This window comes from Kogia breviceps, chromosome 13 (genome assembly GCF_026419965.1).
Source record: "Kogia breviceps isolate mKogBre1 chromosome 13, mKogBre1 haplotype 1, whole genome shotgun sequence".
NCBI lineage: Eukaryota > Metazoa > Chordata > Mammalia > Artiodactyla > Physeteridae > Kogia > Kogia breviceps.
This window is the reverse complement of record NC_081322.1, coordinates 62,466,593-62,482,792: the sequence shown is the minus strand read 5'-3', so window position 1 is coordinate 62,482,792 and position 16,200 is coordinate 62,466,593. Positions and strand designations below refer to the sequence as shown.

Sequence of the window (16,200 nt, the reverse complement as noted above, 5' to 3'; positions counted from 1 at the left end):
AGAAGCCAGATAATTATTGCAGATATTTGAGTATCAAACAATGGAAAAGAAAGTTTATAAAAGTAAAATAAAAATAAATTATATAACATATAGATTCATATTTATCTGAATAGTTGATCGTGCTTAACATATTTTGGCAATAAATAAGTAAATCTGGTTTGACTTTTTTATTGAAATAGCAACAATTAACCTCACACAGATTTCATGTTTCATTAAATTATCCTGATCAGCATCTAAATCTATTATCTCCTAGAAAAAAGATTGTAGACCAACTGGGGTAGGGAGACAAAATTTAAAAGGGAGAATTCTTCAATCTAAAAGATTTTTTTCCAAAATAAAGATGATAAATATTAAATATGAATCAGAGTAAGAAGCACATAATATGTGTAGATCCACAATCTCCATCTATCTGAGATTTTTTTTCCAGGTAATCTGGAGAGCAGACACAGGCAGAGGGCCATTCCTCATTCCCCAGGAAGGAGATATGTTTGGCTTGGGGCAAACTTCCTTTCTCCCGAGGGAGAGTGACAGTGTCTTCTGATCATAAAAGAGAGCGTCTCTTTCTCCCTAAACCAAAATATAGCAAATAGAACTCTCCCACACCCATGTATACTCATACATACATATTTATACATACTTAGACATATGTATATATTTATACATACTATAAATCTAATATGTAATTTTTATCTTTAAAAAGTAATAAAACGTTATAGCCATGAGTTTTGAAAGAGATTTTACAGCAAGAAAACCTAGTCAATAAAAGAAAATGAAAATAAATATAAAGAATATGAATGATCTTAAAAACTAAATATTTCTATACTTAATCCTAAACTCCTCTTTCCCATAGGGAATATGAAGTAAACATAAGTGGGCATAGTCTGATTCAATGCTATAGGAGAATGGAAGAAAGTCATATCCTGAAAGTGAAATATAGACCAAGATGGAAAGAAGAGTAAAAGAAAAAAATGAGGAGGATACAAAAGAAACAAAAAGGAATATAAATTTAATAGAGGCAGGAAAAGTGTATGGAAACAAAGAAGCTATTACAGAGGGTGATTTATAGGGAAACAATCTGCTTTGGGTGAAGATAAAGGTTAGAGCAAATTCTTCCAGTTCAGTGAGGAAGAATATCTAAATGGCAGTCTAGCTGGAGAATGGCTGGAAACTAGTATTTAAGGAATACAGGGAAATATTTGAGAAACAGTAACAACAATAATCTATGTATATACCAATTTATAGTTTGTAATGTGCTTTCACTATTTCATTTGACTTTCACCACAATGAGTTAAGTATTTTTATTACAAATAAGAAGAGGAATCTGTGATTCAGAGTATTAAGTGATTTGCCTAACATAAGTTGAGCTCTCTCCCTCTCTCTCTCTCTCTCTCTCTCTCTCTCTCTCTCTCTCTCTCTCCCTCTGATGCACACACACATCCACAGCAAGTTAAGTGGTACCACCAGGACTTGAACCTACATCTCCAAATGTTTTAATTATATTTGCCAACATCCACTCAAGCACTTAACCAAGAACCTATTAATTCCTTCTTTCCCCCCATTATATTTAATCCATTAGAAAATCCATAAATGAGATCACAACATTATATGGAGTGGTCACTTATTATGCCCTCCAGCCATGGTCTGCCTCTGCACCGCAGGCTTTTGACATACTACTTTCTTCTGGAAAACTCTCTCCTACACCTCCTCACCCTTCCACCTTCACACAATCACCCATCCTTCCACTCAACATAATTAATTCCTACTCATGACCTCAATCACAACTCTCTCAATACAACTTCAGTGTTACTTGCTTTCATAAAACCATGAACCTATTCTCCATAGAGAATAGGTTGTACTTTTACAGTTTTTGCTTGCGATTATTTGATTAATATTTGCCCTACCACTAGACTCTAAGTTCCATGCATACAGGGTCCACATGTGTTCTTTTTCTTTTCCTTCTTCTTCTCTCATTCTTATTTATTTATTCATTAATTGATTGCTAACTGTGTCCCCACTACCCAGCACAGCACAGAGCCTATGTTGTACACAAGTTTTATAAGCATTCCTGAATGAGAATGGATGGAGTTTACATTCTAGGGGCAGCAGATCATACAGGGCTTGTAGGTAAGGAATTTGGCTTTTTAGCTGAGTGCAGTGGGAAGCTACTGAAGGATTTTGGGAGTGAAGGGGGTACGATCTAATTTTAAATTTTTAAAAATTTACTCCTTCCATTGTATAAATAAAAGACAGGACACAGAAGAGAGAATAAGGAAGGGATACCTGCTTGAAGCAGCAGCAATGGTCCAGAAGACAAATTACCACAGCCTGGCAGGGGCAAAGCAATAGAAGCTAGAAAGATGTGAACAGACCAGGCACATATTGGCCAATAAATGGACAGGCCTTGATGATGGTAATGGGCTGTATATGGGGAATGAGCAAGAAGAAAACAGTGAAACTTAGTTTTCGGTTTGAGATACTCAAAAGACAACTAAATAGGGTAACTAACTTCAAATACAGGTAAAGGGAAGGGCTCTTATGGCAGAATCATCAAAAGAAAGATTCTAAGAAATAGAAATTTTAAAATAATAATATATATATATATAAAACCTTCTAGAAATCTAATATAAAGGAAAAGATAAAAATCATAGTCATTTCCCACAAAATTAATGCTAGTCACATAGTTTTTAAAGTATCCTAACACTTTAATATTTAAGAATCTATTTTTGGATTTTGAATCTGGTAAACATGAGACACCTAAATCACACAACTGTGTCATAATCTGTGATGTTTCACATTTCTTTTCAGATTTTTGCACATTTATTTATCCTCAGGACTCCTCCAAATACAGTTCAGAGTCACTAAAGTCTTGAAACCAATGGAAATACCATTAATGAAATCTTAATGCCATATCCAAGTACATAAGTCCTCAGAAAACTATCACCAACTGCTTGATAACCATTTCCTATGTCAATTATATGCTACAGTTTTGCTTTACAATGACAGTGGTTCCCTCAGAGTTGGATTGAAAATGTTAAAGTTCAAATTAATCAAAGTCATATCCTAGCACACTATACTAAAATTATATGATAAACAACTAAAGGATGACAGGGAAGGAACAGGAGATACATGTTGCAATAACATATTAATAGGCAATAAATAATTATTCAGAATCAGAGCTATATATATGTGTATATATATATATATATAGTGAAATTAAATTGTTTTCAAGTCAGAAGAAGACCTATATATAGCTGAGAAATAACAAGGCACTAAGATCCCTGTTCACCAACAAGTGTTCTGCTAAGAAAAAAGCTTTTCCCCTTCTGCAAGTAGACATTATTGAAGATCCTATAAAGCAGGAATGATCAAAACACAGCACAGTGTTTTCACACAGGCTCTCCACTGTAAATTGCCAAATAAGTAGACTGTACTGCTTCACTTTCCAGGCTGTGTGACCACTGAGGCTCCTGGTATGAATACAATTCTCCCTCACGCCGTCACCATATAACCTCACACTGAAGGAAGACTGTATTTAAGCCCTTGCTAATTAGCAGCGAATTACAGAGGCTTTTCCAGGTATCTTTTTTCATAGTCCCCTTCCAGTCCCCAGAACCTTCTCCCTGCTACTTGCTTCATCAATAGAAAATACTGTCTCATACCCCAAAGAATAAGATGAAGCTCTCACCCCCAAGAGCCATATATTACCCTGGGGTTGGATCTGTTTTCTTCTTTCCACAGACTAACCTCACTTGACTCCCTTGTGCCAGAGAACTTAAAGACTGACACGTTTCAAACCAGAAAAAGAGATCCAGTTTCAAAGCAAATAGGCATGTTAGAACATTATCTTATTACAGTAAATGGTTTTATTAGACTTCTATTGAGGAAAGAATGGTAAGATTAATAGTAAATTAATGAAAACTACTCCCCAGCATTGTGGAGTGGTATGACCTTAATCAGAAAAGGGGACAAAGATTTATTTTAAAATGTCTACAGGGCTTTAAAACAGAACATTTTCATGGAAAAAACGAACAATAAAACAACCTATGTTTCCTATTACAGCTGCGTATATTCATAAAGATATTACTAATAAGTTAAAATTAGAATTTTTCAAGAGTATTTATCTCTGCCCCATATATTTAAGAATCTTTTTATTAAATGTCAAGGTTTCATTCTGTCTAAAATCACTGCCCTTCTGGATAATCATGCAACCATTATCAGATTCTACTTAAACTCGAATATATTGAAATTTGTTCCAGAAAACAAGTGTAGTATCTCCATTAAATCTTGGTTTAATACAGAGTGAATTAAGTCAGAAGGAGAAAAACAGATATCGTATATTAACGCGTATATGTGGAATCTAGAAAAATGGTACAGATGAACTGGTTTGCAAGGCAGAAAGAGAGACATAGAAGTAGAGAACAAACATATGAACACCAAGGGGAGAAAGGGGGGAATTGGGAGATTGGGATTGACATATATACACTAATATGTATAAAATAGATAACAAGAACCTGCTGTATAGCACAGGTAACTCCACTTCGCTGTACAGTACAAACTAACACAACATTGTAAAACAACTATACCTCATACAATTAACCAATCAATCTATCTATCTATCTCAATTTAAATCTCTTTGATTTCCAGAGTTTAGTGATTTTTTTCTCATTGCCCATAAAAGAATATTGTCTTGTTTTAATAAAAACAAAAAATATATATCTTAGCATAACTACTAAAGAACCTGAATTATACTGGGAATCATAACAAAGCTATACTATAGTCTTATCAAACATAATACTAAACATGCTTTTCTGCACATGTTATTTTTTGCTATATTTTGTTTTAAAGGGTGAAAATAATATTCCAGTACACCTAGAAAATTTAGTAGCTACAGAAAATCATATCCACAATTATCATCTTGCAATCTTTTCTGATTCAATTTAGATAAAAAATTCTAAAAACTTCTCTGAACAACAATTTTTAAAAATTCATATATTAAACTTATTTAAATAAATGCACACAAATATAAAATTACTGAAAATGAGACAACTTGTTTTAGTCTAAAATTATTTCATATGGAATCAGGAGTCCTGGATTCAACTCCCGCTTTTTCCATTTATTAGATACAGTGTATGATTTGGGAGAGTTGCTTAACTTCTCTGATCCTAATTATATCACCCGTAAAAATGCAGCTGATGCCTGTACTGTTGTGAAGGCTGAATTGGAAGGCTAGCACTTTCTAGCCATGTCGCCTTGGGCAAGTTACACACCTTTACAGGTCCTCAGTGTCCTCATAGATAAAATAATGGTGATTATAAATGTATCTACCTCTAAGATTGCTGTTATTAATAAATGAGATTATTTGTGTAAAGGGTTTAGAACCATGCTTGATACATAGTAAGAGCTCAGTAGCAAGATCACTATTTGCATGGTTGTCATTATACAGGGAAAATGCAACAAACACAGTGTCCTAGAAAGAAAACACTCAGACAGGTTTCAGAGGCAGTCCGAGCTAGATTAGAATGCAAGGTTAATGTTAAGGTCTGAAATGCCTCCAGCCCATAGCCCTTAATGGGTACTTGATTAAATACCTCCCTGTTATTATGACAAGAGATTCTCAATTCAGGTGAGTCTACTCTAAAAGGAAGACTGCTCCTTTCAAACTGCCAAATCCCACTAAGAACTTTTCTCATCAGATGGGACATTCTGTTGAAGCTTTCAAAAGACACAAGCCTGAGCTTCATCTCTCTGGAATAAAAGGAAACTTAAATGCAGGAACATTTAACTGCATTGATTTAGTTCCTTATGAGGCCAGAAAAAAATGTCATGATCTATTAAAAACACTCAAAACCTCTGGGAGCTAGGACGGATGTTGGAATTCTTTCGAACCATGGAAGAAATGATTCAGTATGCAAGGACGTGCTAGGAGGCTTCTAATGAAACTCAGCTCACATTCATCATGTGCTGGATCCTGGAACAGCTTTTGCTTTGTCCCAGATGGTAGTTTAAATATGTTTCAAACTATTGTTGGTTTATATAGTACATGACAGAAGATAATTTAAACACAATGTCCCAACTGTATATTTGTTTTGGTTATAACACTTACTGTGTGTGCAATAAATGCCCCACTACAAAAATAATAAAAAATGTTTTTCTTGTACATAAATCATTCCCTGCTTGGTTGCAGTGATTAGAAAGTGTGGATTAAATACATGTCATACTTTTTTTTCAAGTTCCTACTGAGGATCTCTGTCCAGTTGAGTTCTTTTATGATTTAAATTTATGTAGGTTATAAATAAGACATATTTTATCCCTTATATTTGATTTATAGAAATAACTATGTAAACATGGCTATAGTATAAGTTTTTTAATGTTAAATATTATAAACTAACAGGGATCAAACAAGAGAGAATCTGATTATGCTGATTTTTCAATATTATTAAACATACAACATAACTGAGAGATAAAAGTCTGGTTTTCAAATTAAAGATTCCACTTTTAATAAATCTCCACAATAAAACTAAGTGTCTCAGAAACATTGAGAGAATAAAAGAAGTATTTTTTTTCCCCTTGGATAATACACTTTTCACCTGGAAAAACAGCTGACCAAATTAAAGCCATGCTGGGTAATAGAAGTGAGAGCATGGACTGCTGCATGGTACTGGCTCTATCCATTACCGGCTACGGTATGTCATTCCACTATCAGGACCCCACTTTCGTTACATGTAAACTGAGGAGCGCATTCTATAAAGTCCCTTTAACACTGTATGCCTGTGACTCTGCCTTTTGGTGCTTTTATTCCATAAGAACATGGGCTCTGGAGCCAATCTGTTCAGTTCTAATCTAAACTCTGCCACTTACCTAGACAAGTATCTTTACCAAGGCGTTTAGCCCCTCTTTGCCCTAGTTTTCTTGCTTTTGTAGTTCATGATAATAATTATGCAGTATGAAAGCATTGTCTATCTGGCAGAGAAAAGGACCTAGAAGCATCATAGAATTTTACACCACCATTAAAATTGCTAGAGAAAATGGTTATTTGGCCCAATGTTTACTGTGATTATATCAGACATACCTTCTAGAAGAATAACTACATATAGCACACACTCACAGGCACATAATAACATTAAGCACATTTATAATCCTGTTACTTAAGAATTATGAATAATGGCAGAAATATAGATATATCCTCCATATGTTTATTTACTTACATATTTTATTCTCTTGTATAACGTACTTGAAATTTTGAATAGATATGAGGCAATCTAACCTAGTTGACAAAGACAGACCTACTTTCCAAACACAAGTCTGCCATTTCCCAATTCTATGGTCTTGAATAGGACACTCAACTTCCTCAGCGACTTCATGTGCAGCATAGATGCTGGTATAACAATAGCTACCACATTAAGTTACTGAGAAGATTACAGGGAAAAGAGGTTAAGGAGCCTGCAAGACTCTGGTTCACCATGAGTGCTCGCTAAATGGTAGCAGTTATCTTCTTGGTTGGCTCAGTCCCTATGCTTAACTCCTTATGGCAGCGATTGGCAGGTAAGGCTGTCATGACTCAGCTGTAACTGAATATATGTTTTCTCACTCAACTTCCAAAAAGGCATGTTTAATCTGCTCATCAACTCATGGAGGGCACCGCGGTCAGCAATGCAAAGTAGAAGACTATGCATTGACCCCTCTTTGCTGAATGTCATTAGAGATTTTAACAATCAACTAATAGCTAACATTTCCTGTGTGCTTACCATGTGCCAGGCACCAGTTGAAGTGATTAACAAGTTGTTCAATCCTTACAAAGACCACTTCTCACCACTCCTCACCTATCACAATGGCCTCTTAGCTGGTCTTCCGACCTTGCCCTAACTAGTCTATTCTCAAAATAGAAGTCAAAGCGTTCTTATTAAAACAGTCAGATCATGTTATTGCTTGTCCCCAATTCTCCAATGCTTCATCTCACTCCAAGTCATAACAATGACCAACAAAGACCTACAAAATCTGGGCCCCATTACCACTCTGACCATCTACTGCTCACCTGCTCAGCTCCTGTCACAGGAAATCCTTACGTTCCTCAAACACTCCAAGCACTTTCCATCTTGGGATCTTTCATTTGCTGTTCCCTCTGCCAGGAATGTTCTTTCCCAAGTCACCCTCACTGATAGGACCCCTACCTCCTTCAGGTCTTCACTCAACAGTCATCTTCTCAAAGAGGTCTTCCCTGACAACTTTGTTTAAAATTGCAACCTCCTCCATTCCCCACTTCTAACCTGGCCCTATCCTCCTTCCGCCATGTAACACACTACACATTTTCCTTATGTTGCTCATTGTCTTTCTTCGCACTCCACTCTACCCAGAATGTAAGCTCCCTGGGATAGGGATTTTTGTTTATTTTTTCAGTGCTATATTCCCAGTGCCTAGAATGTCCTGGAACACAGTAAGTATTCAAAAATTCATTTCATGAAATATCTTTAAAATAGAGGGATTCTTTCTTTTTAACATACCATAATGCCATATCGCACCTACACAGGACCCCAAATCCCTTAGTACTATCAAATATGTAGTTTGTGTTCAAATTTCCAGTTGTCACATCAGTGTCAGAATTAATGAACAAACCCTAGAAGATAGATCATTTGTATCTCCACATTTTACAGATGAGAAAAATGGAGAAGGTGCCTGAACTTGCAGTAAAATGCAGAGGCAGGATCAAAACTCACTCTCTACAATGCACACTTGATCACTATGCTATTGTGCCTCTCAAGATAAATTCATGTTTTCTTACCATGATGCACCTAACTCTCCATAATCTGGGCCACCCTATTTCCCCAGACCTATCGCTTAGCCCTCCAACAACAGAGCTGCTTGTGGTTCCCAGTGCAAGCCACAATTTCTCACCCACTTCTACCTTTGCTATAGCTAGTTCTTCTCCTAAATGTTCTTGCTTTCTTCTTCTGCTAGTTCCCTAGCTTTCTTGTACTCACATTTCAGGATCTATCTGGGGATATAGGAGAAGGAAGGAATGTCCACCTTCCTGAAGGAGATTCTTGAGTGGGGTGCCTTCCCTTGGACTACCATAGACCACTGCACATGTTCCCAGAGATGCATGTCCCACGTGTTATTAAAATAATATGTTAATGTCTGTCTTACCCATTAGATAACTAATTAAATGACCAAATAATTAACTAATTAATTAATTATGTGTATCCCCAGAATCTAAAAATGAGACATAGCATAGGACTGATAGTTAATCAAGTTTGAACTGAACAATGGCCACCAAAGTCCACTAGAAAGTTTATGTGTTACGGTATAGAAGGGTAATCCCTGCTACCAACAGTATCAAATACCACTCTTGTTCTTTCAAGGAGAATATATCCATTTATTCTGAAAGAAAGGAAGAAAGAAAGAAAGACAGAGAGAGAGAGAGAGAGAGAGAGAGAGGAAGGGAGGGAGGGAGGGAGGGAGAGAACGAAGGAAGGAAGGAAGGAAGGAGGGAAGAAAGGAAGGAAGGAAGGAAGAAAGATCCATTTATTCATTCATTCAGCCAACAAACTTATTTGAACCTTCTATGTGAGACTCCATGGACACCATGAAGTTTGAGAAGCTAAGCCTTCCCCTACCTGAGCCCTGTACCCACTCCACCACTACCTTCAACTAGAAGCTAACATTCTCATATTCACTGTAGTGCCACATAATTTCACATGAGTGATACAGACAAGGTGCTACCAGAGCTGTGATGCAAGAGATATCACTTCAAGCTGGGGGGATAGGAAAGACAATATGAAGGGAATGATATTTAGCCTGAACTAAAAGAACTCTTTGTATTGTAATATTCATATTTTATATAGGAGGAAAAGAAGATTTCTCCTAATCCAAATCTTAAAAGATGGGATAAAGTAAAGTATCCTTTGTTACATCCAATTATAAGGAATGAAATAATTTAGGCTTTTCTAGGAGAAAATTGTACTGTATGCTAGTAAAATATTCAAAATCTCTACAGCTGACCCCAGGAATGAGGAGAGGCAGAGACGACAGGGAGAATAGAGACCAGTCATAGTCACCATCGTGGAGGCAGTGCAAAGGGAGCTTATAAACACTGGCCTCTCCAGTTTTCTAACAGGGTCTGGAAAATACTGGCCTGGCTTTCACACCTGCCTCCAATTGGACTTTTGATGGGACTGTCTCTCTGTTTAAGTAAATATCTGAAATAATTAAAATGAACAAACCATAATCAAATCACCATGAAGAACTGCTTTACCAGTTTCAAACAGAAGAGAACATAAAAACCAGCACAAAAAAATTTAATTCACCTTGTTCTACCAAATACAAAATTAATCTATGCTGCTAAGGAAAAAAAAAAAAAAAATCACTGAGAAATCACCGAAAACCAATATGCTTACGCTAAGCATTTACTAGGACCAAACAAACACACAAATATTGTTCAGAACAAGCCTACATCTTATAGTAAAATTAAGAATCATAAACAAGCAAACAAACAAGCAAAACTATAGAGCAGGAGTCAGCAAACAAGGGCTTGCGGGCCAAATCTGTCCTGCCATTTGTTTTTTGTAAAATAAAGTTTTAGTGAAACATAGACACATTCATTTATTTACATACTGGCTGACACTGCTTCCGCCCAACAAAGGCAGAGTGAAGTAGTTACAGCACAGACTGTATGGCCCACAAAACCTGAAATATTTACTAACTGGCAGAAAAAATCTACAGATCCCTGCACTAAAGTAGTAATATAACTCTTTTATCTGTGATTAGTGTGGCTGATGTAATATTTCCTGATTATGGAAAACTTTTAATTCTACAAATTTTCAAAAAGTTTCTCATTTAATAATATAAATTTATTATCATCATATGGTGATAATGCTCTCATATGTTCATAAATATTTAAGATTTTAGTTTTAATAATCTATAGCTACTTGGGTTTTACTATAAATAGTAAGTTGATGTGTAACTGTACATTTATGTGTAGTGTGTATACATTTTCATAAAAGTTTCAGCTTCATTGCAGAACATAACCACTAAGCTAAAAAATTAAACCAAGCATAACTGACCATTTGTTATGAAGAATTTGTTTATAGAATGTCAGGGTTTCTGGTTGAATAAATTCCAAATTCATTCAGTTGTGAAATAATTATTTAATGAATAAGCTGTAAAAAATGTTATTGACTTTGATTCATGGGAATACATAGTCTAGACTCTAAAAACCAACTGAAAACACTACAACTCTAGTACTAATTGAAATCTCGAGCACTCAGGTATTTTTATCTCTGCCCTATTCCCAAAAGGACTCAGGCCATGGAGTCCTGAGAGCTTTCAGTCTGGCCTCCCTAATTGCACACTCCCTGACTGTAACCAAACTTCTACTTGGCTGCTAGAGGAATCTTTGTAAAAAAACAAGTCTAATTCTATTACTGCTTAAACTGTTATAATGGTTCCCCATAGTTCACACAACAAAAGTTCAAACTCTTTCACCAGGCATTCAAGGCCTTTCAAAATCTGGCCTCTGAGTCATCTGCAAAACCACCATCTTGCACATGCTGTCCTCCCTTCCTGGAACACCCTCCTCCCCTTCTATGCCAGTTGAGCCTAAACATTATTCCTCAGAGAAGTTAACCTGATGCTTCCCCTGTCTTCATCCCAGGCATATTTGGTCATGCTCTTTTGTATTTCCTCAGTCCCTGGTCCTCAGAGCTCAATGACTATCACCCAGTAGACTGTACACTGAGTTTCTATATGGATATGTCACTGTCATCTTTCTGCTTCTGAAGTCCAGCACATTCCGTCATCCAAAGTACAGACTGACCAAAAATCTGTTGCATGAATGAATGTATCAATGAAAACCAACACAGAAAGTCAAGTAAAACATAGTGAATAAGAACGTGAATACTGAAGACCAACCCAAATCCCAGCTCCACCACCTACTGGCTTTTACATTATTATTTTGTTTTAGTTGGGTAAGTATAGTTGATTTAAAATGTTGTGTTAGTTTCAGATGTACAGCAAAGTGATTCAGTTATACACACACACACACACACGCATATATACATACATATATATATGTATGTGTGTACATATATATATTCTTTTTCAGATTCTTTTCCATTATGAGTCATTACAAGATTCTGAATATAGTTCCCTGTGCTATACAGTAGGTCCTTGCTGTTACATTATTAAATATCTGCAAGTTCCAGTTTTCCTCATATATCAAACCGAGATAAAATAGCATCTACTTCATATGGTTGTATGAAGATTAAATAAAATAATGCACATAGAATACTTAGCACAGTGCCTGTTATGCAGTAAGATAGCTATTATTATCATATGTACAGCTATTTTCATTTACTTTGTATTAGCATATTGCTTTTTTCACAGAATTAAAAAAAAAATAACCTCAAAAGGAAACCAGGAACCCACTAAAATCTTGATAGTCATAAAAGTCATACTGTTGCACCAAGGGAAAACCTGGAAATTCAGAACATACACAAAGGAAAAAACTTATCAGCCAAAGACAACGGTGGTTAGAATTTTCATCATGTGTTATTAATACAATAGTATAATATTTAAAAGATAAACACATTCATTCGTCATGTTTTCCTTAAGGAATTTCTCCTTAAAGGGTTATTTTAATGAATAGTTCACATATTTAAAGTTTCTTATAAAGATGGTTTAATAGACTCTTATGATTGTAATAATTAGGCATGTTCCAGAACCCTCTCACAGGGCATGAACACAAACCTCGTGTCCTATTCATGGGCATGACTCACACAGATATGCCAGTCTCATCATAGTCAAAAGTGTACAAAATATGAAACATGTGCTATGAAAAGTCAAGACTCAACTAGAGTTAGCCTTTAGCAAGATGAAGTTTCTTAGGATTTGACAAAAACTTTGCTTTTAATTTTTTAAGCACTAGAAAATTAACTGGACATACAGAATACAGAAGGCAAGCGGAACAGAGTGGTTAACGATCCAACCACTGTGCTCATTAGAAGTCTTAAACGGCGATTTTGTGAGAAGGTACTCATAATACTCCTCCACTCTGACACTTCCATCAATTAAAGCTCATCTGAAAATGATGGCAACCAGTATAAGAATGCATCACTCCTGAAAGACACCGAGTTACAACATATTTTGTATAAACATGTGTGATTAACACTGAGATTAACTAAATATTGGCCAATAAAAGTCACTCGTTCCTGAAGAAGGATCAGCTATTTTCAGTCACATATTTGTGCTAAATTCTGTGTAATTCTGATTACATTAACGTTTTTTAATTGAAGTATAGTAGAGTATTCAATACTGAATTGACCTAATAATGTGTCAGTTTTAGGTGTACAGCAAAGTGATTCAGTTATATTTTTTCAGATTATTCTCCATTATAGGTTATTACAAGTTATTGAATATAATTCTCTGTGCTATAAAGTAAGTCCTTGTTGCTTATCTATTTTATGTATAGTAGTTTGTATCTGTTAATCTCATACTCCTAATCTACACCCCCCTTTCCCCTTTGGTAACTGTAAGTTTGTTTTCTATGTCTGTGAGTCTGTTTCTGTTTTGTATACAGATTCATTTGTATTCTTGTTTGTATTTTTTTATGACACTACGTATAAGTGATATCATATAACATTTGTCTTTGTTTGACGTACTTCACTAAGTATAATATTCTCTAGGTCCATCCATGTTGCTGCAAATAGCAATATTTCATTCTTTTTTGGCTGAGTTCATTACATTAACATTTAATGAGAGACGATGAGAGAATGAGAGAATAGACTATTAATACTCATCACATTAACTTCTATTTGTATCACTATTGTGAAGGGTAACCACTTGTTAGCTTGATGTTAAGTATTTAATGGCACCATTTCAATGATAAAAATATCACTATGGCCTTCAGTTTGCATTGAAAGATGGAAAGAAAATTTTCTAAAAAGAGTTAACAAAGGAGTAAGTAGGATTCTAATGTATATGTTCATTTTTCTCATATTATGGAAATAGGTTCATGATTATGATAATTTTTTACTTGCATAATTGCACACACATTACTGTACCCATGTGGTTTGTTTTTCTAATTCACTCCCTGGGACATCCCATAGGAGTTCCCACCTTAAGTCTGGGGTCTCCAATCTACAACCCCACCCTTCTTGTTCTCTAGATTTCCAGACTTTGTCTCCTGCCCCCAACTGACACATGATTACCTAAGAAGAGTCCTGCTTCACTCTCCCACTATATAAAAAGCACTACTGAGAAACCTGATTTATAGCTCCATCACTTCTCTGTCATCTCCTTCAGAGCAGGGACTCTTGTACTTACCTTTAAGTGTCTACTGCAGAGCCTGATGCCCAGCCCCTAATAGGCACTCAGTGAATGAAGGTATTCATACATTTATTATGTTGAACCACATGAAATTATCATTTTTGTAGGTCAAAAATGGTCAAACAGTGGTAGTTCTATAAGGTCCAACCTAATATTTTTAGCAAATGACTATAAAGTGCATACTCTGAGGCAGGGACAGTTCTAACATATATCAACACACTTACTTCTCATAACACCTCCTAAGGTAATACTTTTATTATTCTGATCTTATAGATGTGGAAACTAAGGAAGACACAGTATGGTTAAGTAAACTGCCCAAGGTCAAAAGGCCAGTGCATTTCAGTATGTTATTGTTCCTGACATTGATTTTTATAGAGCAAATAAACTCTTATAGTTGAGGATATCAGTATAAACTTCTGGTTTTAAAAATTAAAACTTTCTGGTTGTTTCCACTGAAAGGGCCTAAACACAATGACACTCCAGAAGCAATGAGCACATCTTGGTTTATAATTGCCATTCCCCACTTAAAGAAGGAGGATTCCTTGGGAAAACTGGCTGATTTGAGAGCCAGAGAAGTGATAGCAGAAAGCAATCCTGGGACATCTTCTTGCTCCAAAGACTAAAAATGGACTCGAAGATTTAAGTGGGGCATATCAAAAGGACACAGAAGTTGGTTTGAGGGGCTCCCACTTAAATTCAGGACAGTCTGAGGATCAAAAATAATAACTTATAAAGGATAAAAATATATTTAATTAAAAATAATCCTTGAGACCACAAAAAGAGAAAAAAGGTAGACAGGTCAGAGAAGAAAGCTCTTCTTTAAAGTAAAATAGCAAATAATACATATAGAAGAAATAATAGACCTTGGAGATTGCCATTTTGCAGCCCTCAGCATCATAGTTAATTCAGGCAATAATCATTAGTGGATGCTAAAACCACAGAGTGAGAGGTTGAAGAAGAGCATCTTCATGCAACCTGAAGGTATTTACCCCACAAAGCTGGGAAGAGCCACCTCAATGCTGGGCTTGGACTCAGACACTTGTGTGTTTACAACCTTCTGTGCCAGCAAGAACTACTGTGGACTAGAGAAACCCTTCCTGGTAAGACAGATGTAAAAATGCTGCATAAAAATCAAATATCTTGTGCTCGCTTTGGCAGCACATATACTAAAATTGGAACGATACAGAGAATATTAGCATGGCCCCTGCGCAAGGATGACACACAAATTCGTGAAACGTTCCATATTTTTTTCTCCAAAGAAGGTATACAGATTGCCAACAAACACATGAAAGAATGCTCAACATCATTAATCATTAGAGAAAAGCAAATCAAGACTACAATGAGGTATCATCTATCTCACACCGGTCAGAATGGCCATCATCAAAAAATCTAGAAACAATAAATGCTGGAGAGGGTGTGGAGAAAAGGGAACATTCTTGCACTGCTGGTGGGAATGTAAATTGATACAGCCACTATGGAGAACAGTATGGAGGTTCCTTAAAAAACTACAAATAGAACTACCACACAACCCAGCAATCCCACTACTAGGCATATACTCTGCGAAAACCATAATTCAAAAAGAGTCATGTACCACAATGTTCATTGCAGCTCTATTTACAATAGCCAGGACATGGAAGCAACCTAAGTGTCCATCGTCAGATGAATGGATAAAGAAGATGTGGCACATATATACAATGGAATATTATTCAGCCATAAAAAGAAATGAAATTGAGTTATTTGTAGTGAGGTGGATGGACCTAGAATCTGTCATGCAGAGTGAAGTAAGTCAGAAAGAGAAAGACAAATACAGTATGCTAACACATATATATGGAATCTAAGAAAAAGAAAAAAAGGTCATGAAGAACCTAGGGGTAAGATGGG

General features: G+C 35.8%; 1 protein-coding gene and 1 non-coding gene across 34 annotated transcripts in view; one reads left to right on the top strand and one right to left on the bottom strand.

The window, feature by feature from the left end:
* Nucleotides 1–16,200, bottom strand: part of EYA4 (EYA transcriptional coactivator and phosphatase 4) — a 297,153-nt gene that overhangs the window by 194,233 nt on the left and 86,720 nt on the right. The window lies entirely within an intron of this gene.
* On the top strand, nucleotides 15,462–15,568 carry LOC131740274 (U6 spliceosomal RNA). Its single transcript, XR_009330871.1, has one exon. It is a non-coding gene; the product is annotated as a U6 spliceosomal RNA (small nuclear RNA).